Source organism: Pseudocercospora fijiensis (assembly GCF_000340215.1).
Source record: "Pseudocercospora fijiensis CIRAD86 unplaced genomic scaffold MYCFIscaffold_5, whole genome shotgun sequence".
Classification (NCBI taxonomy): Eukaryota; Fungi; Ascomycota; class Dothideomycetes; order Mycosphaerellales; family Mycosphaerellaceae; genus Pseudocercospora; species Pseudocercospora fijiensis.
This window is the reverse complement of record NW_006921536.1, coordinates 3,050,689-3,064,981: the sequence shown is the minus strand read 5'-3', so window position 1 is coordinate 3,064,981 and position 14,293 is coordinate 3,050,689.

The following is a 14,293-nucleotide window of genomic DNA, read 5'->3' as shown; positions in this document are numbered from 1 at the left end:
AAAAAGTTTAAGTAAGGGGAAAAAAGCTTTAAGTAAAAAGTTTAAGTAAGGGGAAAAAAGCTTTAAGTAAAAAGTTTGAATAAGGCGAAAGAAACTTTAAGCAAAAGGTTTAAGTAAGGGGGGAAGAAACTTTAAGTTAAAATTTAAAGTAAAAGTTAGGTAGGGCAAGAACTTTAAGTCGTAGCTTCTTACAAGTTAGTAGCTCTAATTAGGATACTGTTACGCCGCTACTAGCTGCAATAGCTAAGCGCTATAACTTTACGGAGGACGATATCGATACACTCGTCGTATAGTTATTTGTTCCTAATAACGACGCGCTACCCGCAAACTATTCCGACTATATAGTAGGAAATAGTACGACAAAGTATTATATACGCTTATAGCTAATAGGATTCTATAGGTTAGCAAAACAAGCCTATAAAGGAAGCGAAAGTCCTTAATCGCTATATAAGAAATTAGGGCCCTTAGAAGGATAATAATAATAAGAAGGAGTAGTATCGCGCCGCCGTAGAATTTTGCCTCCGCTACCTAAGCAGCGCTATTAGTCTAGGTATATCGTAATTCGATATCCGTAAAGTGTAGTCTGTCTTTATTAAGCAATAGGTAGGCCCTAAAGATACACTTAAGCGCGAGCCTACCTAAACACCTACGCTATCGTCTAGCCGCTACCTAAGACCTACAAAATTGCTAGCGAGCGCATTAAAGACAACATTAAACAACAAGGCGGCGAGTAAAGTCCTTCTAATAGAAGCAAACCCTAGCGGCGGGGATATAGACAGCGTCTAGGATTAGGGTAGTCGAGACTTTGCTACTAGTCGAAAAATCCTAATACTATAAATAAGATTAATATTTACTATATCTATTAGAAGACATAAGACGCACTAGGCTAGGAATACCTATACTATTACGCTAGCCGTAGTCGATCGGTTAGACATAGTGCTTGTCGCATAGCTATTCTATAGACTATTTGCGATACTAGAGGTAGCAAATCTTAGGTAAGCGCCTTCTACGACTCCTAAGACATTTATGCCTTTATATAATCGTAGATCGCTATACGTAAATTTGTCGTATAACAGCCTCTAGTGTTAGTTAGAGTCTAAGTTTTATATTACTAACTAGTTAGATATCGTAATAGTAGTAGTAAACCTAGGCGAGGACGATACGAATAAGATTACCGATAGCGGTAAGTTCGAAGCCGCCGTCTCTAAGTATAGTAGATACGATACCGCTACTATTAAAATTCTACTATTTATCGGTTAGGAGGCGGAGCTACAAGAATACGAGATAGATTTTGTCGAGTAGACAAGTAAGAAATTCGAGAATAAGGCTCGCGCGATATTTAGCCGAGATATTAATAGATATATTAAGAAGAAGCGGAAAACGAATACAAGCAGTCCGATCGCTATAACTACTAGAGCTTTAGTAGAGTCGGAAGACTTATAGCTAAGAGAGAAGCTACTATTTAATCTAGAGATATCGCAAGCTTTACGATAGTAGTATACCGGCTCGCAATCGAGGGCATCGATACCGTCGCCTAACGATAAGCCTCCTATTCTATCCGGTAGAGTTCTACCGAAGGTTGTTAACCTTAGAGATCTTAAGTTACCGCCTGCCCCTACGCTAGTATCTTTATAGTAGGCTTAAGGTTCTAGACTTAATATAAACAGTTATACGTCGACTATAACTACTACCGCGCCGAATACTCTAGCCGTACCCTCTACGCCTTAAGAGAATGCTTAAGAGAATGCTTAAGAGAATGCTTAAGAGAATACTTAAGAGAATGCTTAAGAGAATGCTTAAGAGAATGCTTAAGAGAATGCTTAAGAGAATACTTAAGAGAATACTTAAGAGAATGCTTAAGAGAATGCTTAATAGAATCCTTAAGAGAATACTTAATAGAATCCTAAAGAGAATGCTTAATAGAATCCTAAAGAGAATGCTTAAGAGAATCCTTAAGAGAATTCTTAAGAGAATGCTTAATGTTCTAGACTTAAGGAAAATAGTTAAGGGTCGACTGCAAATACTACCGCATCGAATGCTTTAGCCGTACCCTCTATATCTTAAAAGAATGCTTAAAGTTCTAGACTTAAGGAAAATAGTTAAGAGTCGACTATAGATACTACCGCGCCGGGAGCTCTATCCGGGATCTTCGCTCCTCGAGAAAGTTATCTAAATGTATAGATTAAGTAAAGGTCTTAATAATAGTCTAACGAGAAACGGAAGAGGGTTAGATAGCGGTAAACGTATACGAGATCGTTATACTCGTACTAGGCCGCTCGACTCTAATACTAATCCGGAGCCTATAAGGAATAGTAGGACTACTAGACGCGCTCGGTCTAGGGTTAATACAGATACGGGCAATCCGGAGCCGGACGACCTAGAGGAGCAGGCAGAGGCGACCCCTTATATTCTAAGTTAGACCTATAAAGAGCTCCTCGACCGTATTAAGCAAACCTAGGTAGGGGATCTTAACTAGAGTTATACTACCGAGTTAGAGCAGATAAAGGGACCGTATATTAAACACATCTACCTATATCTATAACTAGTACCGCATCTTTTCGTATATCTATATATACGCATTCCCCTACCGGGCTTCGAGGTAAAGCTATACGCCTAGTATATGCCTAAAGCTACTTAGCTTGTATTCTACCGACCGTAGTATACTCGAGAAGCCTAGGGAATCTTAGGCGACATTATAGGTCTCGGCAAGACTATAGAGCAACTTATAGTCTTCGTTTTCGATAGGCAGATTGCCGATATACTTAAAGACTACGATTAGAAGAAAATAATAGAGAGGTATACCTTCTATAGGGTACGGAAAATTCGGAATGCCTATCTGCGAATAAGTTCTCTATCCCCTATAGATATAAGCAGCGCGACCTATAGCGTAGTTTTAGGCTTCGTAGAGGCATTATAGCTCTATACCTAACTGTCGTATTAAAACCCGACGCTATAGGGAAATTCCTTACTTGTACGAACTTCGAGGAGCTAGGTATTAGACTATACGGCTTCGGCCCGCCTAATATAGATAATACGAAAGAGGAAATAGATAGTGTTAAGCTCTTTAAAAAGCAGACGTAATAGGCTTTAGGGCTAATCGCGTCCGTACTCCTAAGGTAGATAAGTACCCGAAAGGAATTAGCTAGCTAGGCTCTACGCAAAATCCAATTATTACTAAGGCGCCCCTCGGTCTATATAAGAAGCTCGTATTCGTACTAAAGGGTAGTTTCTATATATCCTACGAGAACTAGAATTTCTCTATTACGACCGTATAGCTTAGGAGGACCTAAGAGGGTAGGCCTTATATAAATAGCTCGACTAATTCGAAAACCGCGACCTATAATACTCTTCTAGTTAGAGCTATCGCAGTAGACGAGGCTAACGAGGAATTTAGAATGTATACGAATAGTATAAGTACGCTTTACAAGCTAAGCGGGAACTGTAATACGAAATGTGTAGTATATTTCGTAATAGGCACCCTAATCGCTAGAACGTAGAGGCTAATAGTTGAACAGTTTAGAGTCTTCGATATCTTAGGTCGTTATAGCAATAAGGAGAGTCTAAGATTCCTACCTAGGAAAAGAAGTTAAAGTATATAACGAGTTTAGAGGTAAGAGTCTAGGCGAGGGCTTTAAGAGGATAATCGGTCGCTACGAGTAAGTTTTAGGCGGAGAGCCTTAAAGAAAATAATTCCCTTAGGGAACCTGAAATCCTAATAGCTAAATTACCTATACTAGTATTAAGGGACCTTCTTATACTACGGATATGCAAATCTGCCTAGCTATCTAACGTAACAAAACCCTAATAGAAGAAGTAACCCTTAGAGGATGCAGCGGAGGACCTTGTAAACACCTAGCTACGTCGAGATAACATCGATAAACTAACTATACGGACGTAGAAGCTAGAGTGAAACATTGTCCGGGGATCGATTTAGAAATAAACATTACTAGGGGTTTTAGAAGAATTAAATTCCTATAGCTCTAGTAGGGCCGGAATTAAAACTGTCTTATTAACTCTGCTATCTATAGACAGAAGCGGCCTTACCTTACCGACTCGTATAAGCGACTGCGTACAGACGAACTACTACGATACCCTTGCTAGGTGTATCTACAAAGAGGACAAGGAGCCGAAGGCTAAAGGCTACGCGCTATTGTCTAGTAAGGAGTAGAAAACAGAATTTACGACAAAGGAGATTAATTCTTTCGGCTAGCTAAGCAAGCCTAAAAAGGACCTATATACTTACTTCCTTACGGAGCTTATAGAAAGCCTACGCATTAAGGACATTATCGCGGAGCTCTAGAAGCAGACGGCTAATACCGTTAAAGATAATAAGGGCCGTAAGGCTATAGTAATAAGCTATTCTAATATAGTAGCTTATACTATTAATCTAGTAAGCTCTACCTTCGTAAACAAGAGCTAAGGCAATATACTAATACTTCTATCTAGGCGTATAAGAAGGCTAGTCTAGATTCGTAGCTTTTTAACTTTAGGGTGCCGAAGGACGCTAACTAGCGATTATAACTAATCGTAGAGTTTAATCGGTCCTAGACGTCGGGCGCGGACATTCTCGTCTACTTTATATATATAGCTAGGCGTATTCGTAACGTAATCTAAGCGAACCCGATAATTGTAGCGGACCTTAACTAGGGCATTATAGGGGTTAGTAGGCAAGTACTAAGGCGACTTAGGAAAACTAAAAGCGCTTAGTAAGAATAGCTCGATATTACCCCTATAGTATACAGATCGAGCATTAGATGTTAGTAAAAGAGGAGCTAGGCAATAGAGGTCTAGAATTCCCTAGTATAAAGGTTAATAAGATATAGGAGAGCGAAAGAAAAGTAGTAGTAATAGGGGTCGGGAAAAGTAGGTCTTGTTTATTTTTCTATATACTCTACGTACCCTTAGTCCTACTAGTCTCGGTCTTCTATTATAGAGCAATATACGAGGCAAGGCTATAAAGGTTAAGAATTTTAAGGGACGAAGAATTTTAAGGGACGAAGAATTTTAAGGGTCTAAGAATTTTAAGGGTCTAAGAATTTTAAGGGTCTAAGATTTTAAGTGTCTAAGATTTTAAGTGTCTAAGATTTTGAGTGTCCAAGATTTTAGGGGTCTAGGGTCTAAGATTTTAAGGGTCTAAGAATTTTAAGGGTCTAACAATTCTAAGTGTCTAAGATTTTAAGGGTCTAAGATTTTGAGGGTCTAAGATTTTAAGGGTCTAAGATTTTAAGGGTCTAAGATTTTAAGGGTCTAAGAATTTTGAGGGTCTAAGAATTTTAAGGGTCTAAGAATTTTAAGGGTCTAAGAATTTTAAGGCTCTAAGAATTTTGAGGCTCTAAGAATTTTAAGGCTCTAAGAATTTTAAGGCTCTAACAATTTTGAGGCTCTAACAATTTTAAGGCTCTAACAATTTTGAGGCTCTAAGAATTTTAAGGCTCTAAGAATTTTGAGGCTCTAAGAATTTTAAGGCTCTAAGAATTTTGAGGCTCTAAGAATTTTAAGGGTCTAAGAATTTTAAGGCTCTAAGAATTTTAAGGCTCTAAGAATTTTAAGGGTCTAAGAATTTTGAGGGTCTAAGAATTTTAAGGCTCTAAGAACTTTGAGTATCTAACAATTTTAAGGGTCTAAGAATTTTAAGGCTCTAACAATTTTAAGGCTCTAAGAATTTTGAGGGTCTAAGATTTTGAAGTCCAATTTTTAAGATTTTTACTAATGTAACTCCGAGTAAAGTTTAGTAAATACGGAAGCTATATTCGCTGTATAGGCTAGTAGGTCTCAGTTTCGCTTTCGCTACTTATACCGCGCACCGCGTAAAGGTACCTACTATTCGCGCGGCCTACGCAAGATCTACGAGGAGTTAGGTAGGTATATACAGGGCATAATTTAAGCGTGCTAGGCACGACTTCTTTTATAAGCGAGATCTATAAGGAGTTAGGCTAGTATATGTAGGACATAATTTAAGCGTACTAGGCACGACTTTCAGCGAGATCTATAAGGAGTTAGGCTAGTATATATAGGGCATGATTTAAGCGTACTAGGCACGACTTTTAGCAAGATCTATAAGGAGTTAGGCTAGTACATACAGGGCATAATTTAAGCGTGCTAGGCACGACTTTTAGCAAGATCTATAAGGAGTTAGGCTAGTATATACAGGGCATGATTTGAGCGTGCTAGGCACGACTTTCAGTAAGATCTATAAGGAGTTAGGCTAGTATATACAGGGCATAATTTAAGCGTGCTAGGCACGACTTTTAGTAAGATCTATAAGGAGTTAGGCTAGTATGTGCGGGGTATGATTTGGGCGTGCTAGGCACGACTTCTTTTATTAGCGAGATCTATAAGGAGTTAGGCCGGGTATATATAGGGTATAATTTAAGCGTGCTAGGCACGACTTTTAGCAAGATCTATAAGGAGTCTAGTGCTATATAGACAGTATTCGGGGCGAGGAAGAAGGAAAGAAAGAAAGGTATTAGTAGGAGCAGAGGCGGGAACGGAAGCGCGCAAGTAGCAGTGCGACTGCCGCGGCCCGACGTTTCTAATAACAAACCCCTATATACTTTTAGTACATCCTTACAATAATTTGAAATCTATCTGCTATAGCTTTAATCTTAGATTAACTAATATTAAAAAGTGTATATTAATTAAGCTACTCTATACTAGCTATATTTTAGTTAATTTTCCTATACCTAAACTTTAATATTTATAGAATTTCGTCCTATACTACAACTAGGCACACCTTAGGGCAGCCTATACCTAGAATATAGTACTGCTATACTACTATATTATAATAGCTATTTTATAGTACTATTATAAGCGCTTCTATAAACTTCTATACTACCTTTAAACGGCTATTACTAAGCAATATCGACTAGCTTAGAAGAGGGCTAATTTAGGTCTTCTAAACTAGATACGATATTAGTTATAACTTAATAACTAACTCCCCGATATATACTAGTACTTCTATTAGAAGTAGTAGTACTAGCTGTATCGCTATACCTAGTATAACTATATAATTAAGAGATTCTAGGCGATAGTATAACCGCGAAGTAGGTAGATTACTACTATACTAACCGTTTCTTCGACCCTAAAGGCTTTAATAGTAATATTAACTCGCTAAAGACTTATAGCAAGTAGCTTATAGATAGTAACAATCCTATTAAAGATAGTAATAACGAGAAAGTTAGTAGTATTACTAGTGCTATACTAAAGGACCGCTATCTTCTAATTTATAGTCTTATTAGGAATATTACTTACGACTACTATTAGAAGGCTAAAGATTAGGAGGGCGGAAATATTAGTACTAGCGTGCCTATTATTAGCCTATCGAGACGATATTACTAGATAGTATTATACTAAATATTGCTAACCTATCGAGACGATACTACTAGGTAGTATTATACTAAATATATACGCCTATCGGCGATAGTATAGCTATTATAATATCTCTAGTATTATTAATAGCGATATAAAGATAGTATCTTATTTACTATATAATAGGCGTAGATTAATCTAGATATAGGCGTATTACTATCGATTAGTAGTCGCGTTTAAGAGATAGTCTACCTATAGTAATAACCTTACTACCTATAACGACCGCCGCTAGTAAGGGGCCTATTTACGCTAGACGTAGCGACCTAACGTATAATAGAGTATATAGCGACTAGTCTCTATACTAATTAGTATAGAAATAGTTACTATTATTCTCCGCTATTACCTAAGCTATTTCCGCTATCGCAATTTAAGCCTATATAGGTTACTAACTTAGTACTTTAGAATACGTACGATATAGACGACGGCACTTATTAATATAGTATATATTCCTTAGACGACGGTAGTTTAATAGACGTTATATACTAAGTCTTTTACTAATAGCGCTTTCTATTTATACCTACTATACTAAGCGGTCTTTGCTATTTAATAGTCGTCGCGAATGTGCCTATACCGTAGCCGTTAGACCTACGATAATATATACTATAGTAGTCGCCGCTAATTAATATATTATAACCTAGTAACTAGTAAGTAGGCGTATTTACTAACGACCGGCGATTCTTACTAGAAGACTACGGCGGCTGTTTAATAGTAGGACTTTTAGTAGTAATCTAAAAATAGAGGCAATAGCGGCGGCGGCAATAGACAATAAGGCAAGCGCAAGTAGATACACCTCGGATAATTATACTAAACTAAGTAGAATCGTAATTAGACTTCGTGCACTCCGCCGCTAGCAGTATTACTAGGTACGAATCTCTAAACTAATCCTTCGGAGGATTACAACCGCAACTACCGATAATAACTTCTACGCCGTTTGCGAGCTAGAGGAGATTAACGAGACGTCGTTTTATTTATAGCTATTAGCTCGCGTAGGATATCGCTAAGCTCCGAGAGCAAGTTAGAGCCTACGGATAGTACATTCCTAGTGCTAGTTAGTACCTACTTACAGAAACAGAACTCGCGTAATAGATCGATAGTAGAATTCAGTTAGCACGTTACGACGATCTAAAGGATGAGTTCGCGAGCCTTAAATACCTTAAGGAGTTACTTTCGAAAGCTACTACAAAGTTACGTACGTTATAGACGGGAAGTATACGTACTAGCGGAAAGAAGGTTAGTAGCACTTAGGGAGTTAGCATACCCGCTTACTAATATATAGAAGACTAGCCTTACTATCGACGTATAGGGTAATACGCTACCTCTATCTACCGAACTAAAGCAACGAGCTTAAGAGTTAGAACCTTCCTAGCCTACTTAGTTACGTAGTACAAACTTTAGCGTACCTATTCGTAGGAATATTAGTACTACGGTAGCAAAAGAATACCTAGAATAGTACGGCTTCGATACCGAGGAAGAGGAAGAGTAGGAGCCGAGGCCGTCGAGAAAATAGTAGGCGCTAAGATCGTCGAGAAGAGAGTAGCTTCCTCTCTAGTAGTCGAAGCGCTACTAAGAGTTAGAGCACTCCTAAGGATTGCCGGCTACTTAAGACTTTAACGCTCCTCGAGACTTTAACGCTCCTTAAGACTTGTTAGCTCCTTAAGACTTTAACGCTCCTTAAGACTTTAACGCTCCTTAAGACTTTAATACTGCTTAAGATTTGCCGGCTCCTTAAGATTTGCCGGCTCCTTAAGATTTGCTAGCTCCTTAAGACTTTAATGCTCCTTAAGATTTGCTAGCTCCTTAAGACTTTCTAGCTCCTTAAGACTTTAATGCTCCTTAAGACCTTAATGCTCCTTAAGACTTTAATGCTCCCCCCGACTTTAATACTCGTCGGGATTCCGATACTCGTTAGGATTCCGATACTCCTCTAGACGCGGATGCTTATTAAGACTTTAATGCTCGTCGGGATTCCGATACTCGTTAGGATTCCGATACTCCTCTAGACGCGGATACTTATTAAGACTTTTATGCTTATTAAGACCTTAATGCTCCTTAAGGCAGTACGTCGGCTGCTTACTATATAATATCTAGAGAGCGAGATAGCCCCTCTTAGATTACCTATATACTAAGTCCTTATAACGATAGACGCTACGATGCTAGCATATATAGCAAAGACTCTCTAGTATCTGCTTACGGTTAGTAGCCGAAGCGATCGCTAGACGATACGGAGCCTATCTCTTTACCTCGACCTAATATAGAGTTATATCGGGGATCCGATATAGCCTCTCTAATAACAAAACGTAAACCCGTTATAGCTCTTATATATACGATTACCGATATCTTAGAGCGATATAAGGACAAGTACGTACAGCTCGGTAAGCTTACGAGCTTCTTAAAGTGCAACTATACCGCCGAATTCTCGCTATCGAATTTTGTATCCGCTATAAAAATACTCTAAAAGTATAGGATAGTAAGAACAACGAGAGAGGATCTTATCTATCTTATAGGAGTTGCTCTAGTTGCTAATAATAGCCTAGAATCTACGACTCCTAAGCCGCCTTAAGATACGCATACCGCTAATATTAACGCCGAGCAAACTAGCGATAGACTACGAGCTAGCATAATAGCTCTAAATAATAACTAGTCTTACATACTACGCCTAAAGCAGTAGGGGTCTTATATAACGGTACGAGGTAGGAAACGCGATATAGAGCTTTAGGGCGAATTGTATATACCTCCTAGAAAGAGGTAGAGGAGATTTATAATATACGAGATATAGAGCCTATTAATACTTCTAGCTAACATCCTAGGCATTATAGCCTCGTCTAACTATAGCACCTTGCTAGAGATTCTATAGAGCTCGCTAGATTAGATCTAGGAAACCCCGCCGTAGAAGCTACTACGAAAGCTAATACGAAAGCCCGTAGTAAAACCCTTTTAACCTGCTTATAGAATATCTACTATAGTTAGCAATTTACTAAATGTACCGACGAGCGTGCCTATCGCTCCTAGTAGTAATCGCACTACTATAGGCGGGCGCTAGTCTACTTAAGCATCGTCCGATATAGTCGCTTAAGCACTCGCTCGGGCATTAGTTGCATATACGCAAGCTTTTCGCTCTAATCTAAAGGCGTATAGTAATTAGGCTAAGGAGGATAGTATCGCTATAATTACTATACCTACGGAACATTCTCTATAGCACGAACGACGTAAGCACATTAATATATTAGCGCTAGACGAGATATACGGGGAAGACTTCGTAGTAATTAACAACATACCGAAGTGTATAATATAGATATTCTCGCAAGACGTCGTACAATAGCGCTATAGAAGCTTCGTCTAGCAATACTTTACTAATCTAGGCCTTAATCTATAATAGCGTAGAGAGTATACGATTGCAAAGGCCGACCTCGAAAAGATCTAAACCTTCTATTACGAATTTAGCTGTATACTACTACTTAAGAAGGACGGGAAAGCCGGCAAACACTTTATAAGCACTTCCGGAATTTTCACGTTTTACGACTTTAATATATAGCCGGTCGACCTAAGATACATTTATAGCAGTTTTTATACGCTAACCGCTCCGATATATAAGGTAATACAGACGGGGCTGTCCCTATATACAGCTATAGAAGTTTGGGACTATCGTTAGCAATTACACCTATATAGAAGCAATTCTTGTACGAATCTATTCTACATTTTTAGAGAGAGTTAGCCCGAAAACGTAGATCGGAAGTTCTATTATAATAGAAAAGATCGCTCTCGTAAAGGAAAGGACTGTCGCTATAACCCTCCCTATCTAGAACTAATATAGTTAAGAGATAAGCAACGCGATGCTGCCTATACGTAGATAAACCTTATTGTTATATAGCGTAGATTAGACCGCCTCGAGTGCTAAGAGGAGGGCTACCGCTTTAAAGGAGATCGGCTAGCATTTATTCGATATACAGTTGTTAATTACATTATGCGGGATAAAAGAGCAATCTATAATCGCAAAGCAGTGTTTTATAATAGAGGATATAGTATTAACCTTGCACGATTGTCTGCCGAGAAGTTAAGGATATACTATAATATACCTAGACCTAGTGTATATAGAAAACATCGAGAGCCTAATTGCGAGGTAGACTTAGTATTTAGAAAGGGTAAGGAGTAACATCGAAGGTCTAAAATACTTGTAGTTACAGTTAGTATTAATTCGCGATAGTTCTTAGTAATATAAGGGAGGGTATCGAATAAGAGACATAGACAGGGAGCAGCTAGCAGTAATAGATTACGATTCTACTAGCGCGTATATACAATGCGAACCCCTATTACTAAGTAAACGGTTTCGCAACGGCTTTACTTACGTAGATGCTAAATTAACGAAACCTTACCTCGCTAATTTAGAAGCTTAAAACAATACTAGGTCGCTATAACCGCGACAACTATACCTTCGCTTTAACAACCGTATACTACGGCCGCCGCTACTATAGCGGAGCCCGCTGCGACGCCGCTACTACTAGCTCTAACACCTTAGCGCCGTTACTTTATAGAGGACGAAATCGATATACTCGTCGTATAGTTATTTGTTCCTAATAACGACGCGCTACCCGCAAATCATTCCGACTATATAGTAGGAAATAGTATAGTAAAGCGTTACGTCTACGATTAGTAGGGTCTCCGGGACGGGAGCCTAAAAGGGGACGAACAGAAAATTCTTAATCGCTATATAAGAAATTAGGGCCCTTAGAAGGATAATAACAATAAGAAGGAGTAGCATCGCGCCGCCGTAGAATTTTGCCTCCGCTACCTAAGCAGCGCTATTAGTCTAGATGTATCGGACTCTAGGATCCGCAAAGGGTAGTCTGTCTTTATTAAGCAATAATAGACTAATAAAGACACGCCTAAGCGCGAGCCTACTTAAACACCTGCGCTATTATCTAGCCGCCGCCTAAGACCTATACTATTGTTAGCGAGCTTATTAAAGACAACATCAAATAATAAGGCGGCGAGTGAAGTCCTTCTAATAGAAGTAAACCCTAGCGGCGGGGATGTAAATAGCGTCTAGAATTAGGGTAGTCGAGACTTTGCTACTAGTCGAAAATTGCAAATATAGCAGCCGGGATCTATATTCCCTATATCTACTAGAAGACTCTAGACGCCCTAGGCTAGGAATACCTATACTATTACGCTAGCCGTAGTCGATCGGTTAGATATAGTGCTTGTTGCACAGCTATTCGGCTAACTATTTTCGATACTATAGGTAGGATATCTTAGGCAAGCGCCCTCTACGACTCTAAAGAAATTTGTTTATAAAGGTAATTATCGATTGTTATATCTAGATTTGTCGTATAACCTCCTAGAGGATTAGTTAAGGTCTAAGTTTTACATTACTAACTAGTTAGACATCGTAATCGTAGTAGTAAACCTAGGCGAGGACGATACGAATAAGATTACCGATAACGGTAAGTTCGAAGCTGCCGTTACTAAATACAGTATAGCCGGTAGATACGGCGCCGCGGGTGTTGAAATACTACTATTTATCGGCTACTAACTAGAGCTATAAGAATACGAGCTAGATTTTATCGAGTAGGCAAATAAGAAATTCGATAATAAGGCTCGCGCGACATTTAGCCGAGACATTAATAGATATATCGAGAAGAAGCGGAAAACGAATGCGAGCAGTCCGATCGCTATAGCTACTATAGCTTTAGTAGAGTCGGAAGACTTATAGCTAAGAGAGAAGCTACTATTTAGCCTAGAGATATAGGAGCGTCGTTATAAGCAGCGCTAATAGCGGTTAGGTCTCTAATCTAGCGAACTCTTACGTAGCGCCGTATTTAGTATCCCTCTATTATCGAAGGCATCGACACCGTCGCCTAACGATAAGCGCCCTATTCTATTCGGTAGAGTTCTACCGAAGGTTGTTAAGCTTAGAGATCTTAAGTTACCGCCTGCCCCTACGCCGGTATCTTTATAGTAGGCTTAAGGTTCTAGACTTAATATAAATAGTTATACGTCGACTATAGACGCTGCCGCGCCGAATGCTCTAGCCGTGCCCTTTACGCCTTAAGAGAATCCTTAAGAGAATCCTTAAGAGAATCCTTAAGAGAATCCTTAAGAGAATCCTTAAGAGAATCCTTAAGAGAATGCTTAAGAGAATCCTTAAGAGAATGCTTAAGAGAATCCTTAAGAGAATACTTAAGAGAATCCTTAAGAGAATGCTTAAGAGAATGCTTAAGGTTCTAGACTTAAGGAAAATAGTTAAGAGAATGCTTAAGAGAATGCTTAAGGTTCTAGACTTAAGGAAAATAGTTAAGAGAATGCTTAAGAGAATGCTTAAGAGAATGCTCAAGGTTCTAGACTTAAGGAAAATAGTTAAGAGTCGACTATAGACACTACCGCGCCGGGAGCTTTGCCTAGGATCGTTACTCCCCGAGAAAGTTATCTATATCCTTTAGGTTCTTAGCGTTCTATAGATAATATATCGATGCAACTATATAGATCGAGTAAAGGTCTTAATAATAGTCTAACGAGAAACGGAAGAGGGTTAGATGCTAGTAAACGTATACGAGATCCTTATACTCGTACTAGGCCGCTCGACTCTAATACTAACTCGGAGCCTATAAGGAATAGCAGGACTACTAGACGCGCTTAGCCTATAGTTAATGCAGATACGTATACTCCGGAGCCGGACGACCTAGAGGAGCAGATAGAGGCGACCCCTTATATTCTAAGTTAGACCTATAAAGAGCTCCTCGACCGTATTAAGTAAACCTAGATAGGGGATCTTAACTAGAGTTATACTGCCGAGCTAGAGCAGATAACGCACGAGCACGTTAAACGTATCTGCCTCTATCTACGTCTATCGCCTAAACTTTTCGTAGATCCCGAAACACCTATCGCCCTACCGGGCTTTAAGACAAAGCTATACGCCTACTAAGTGTTC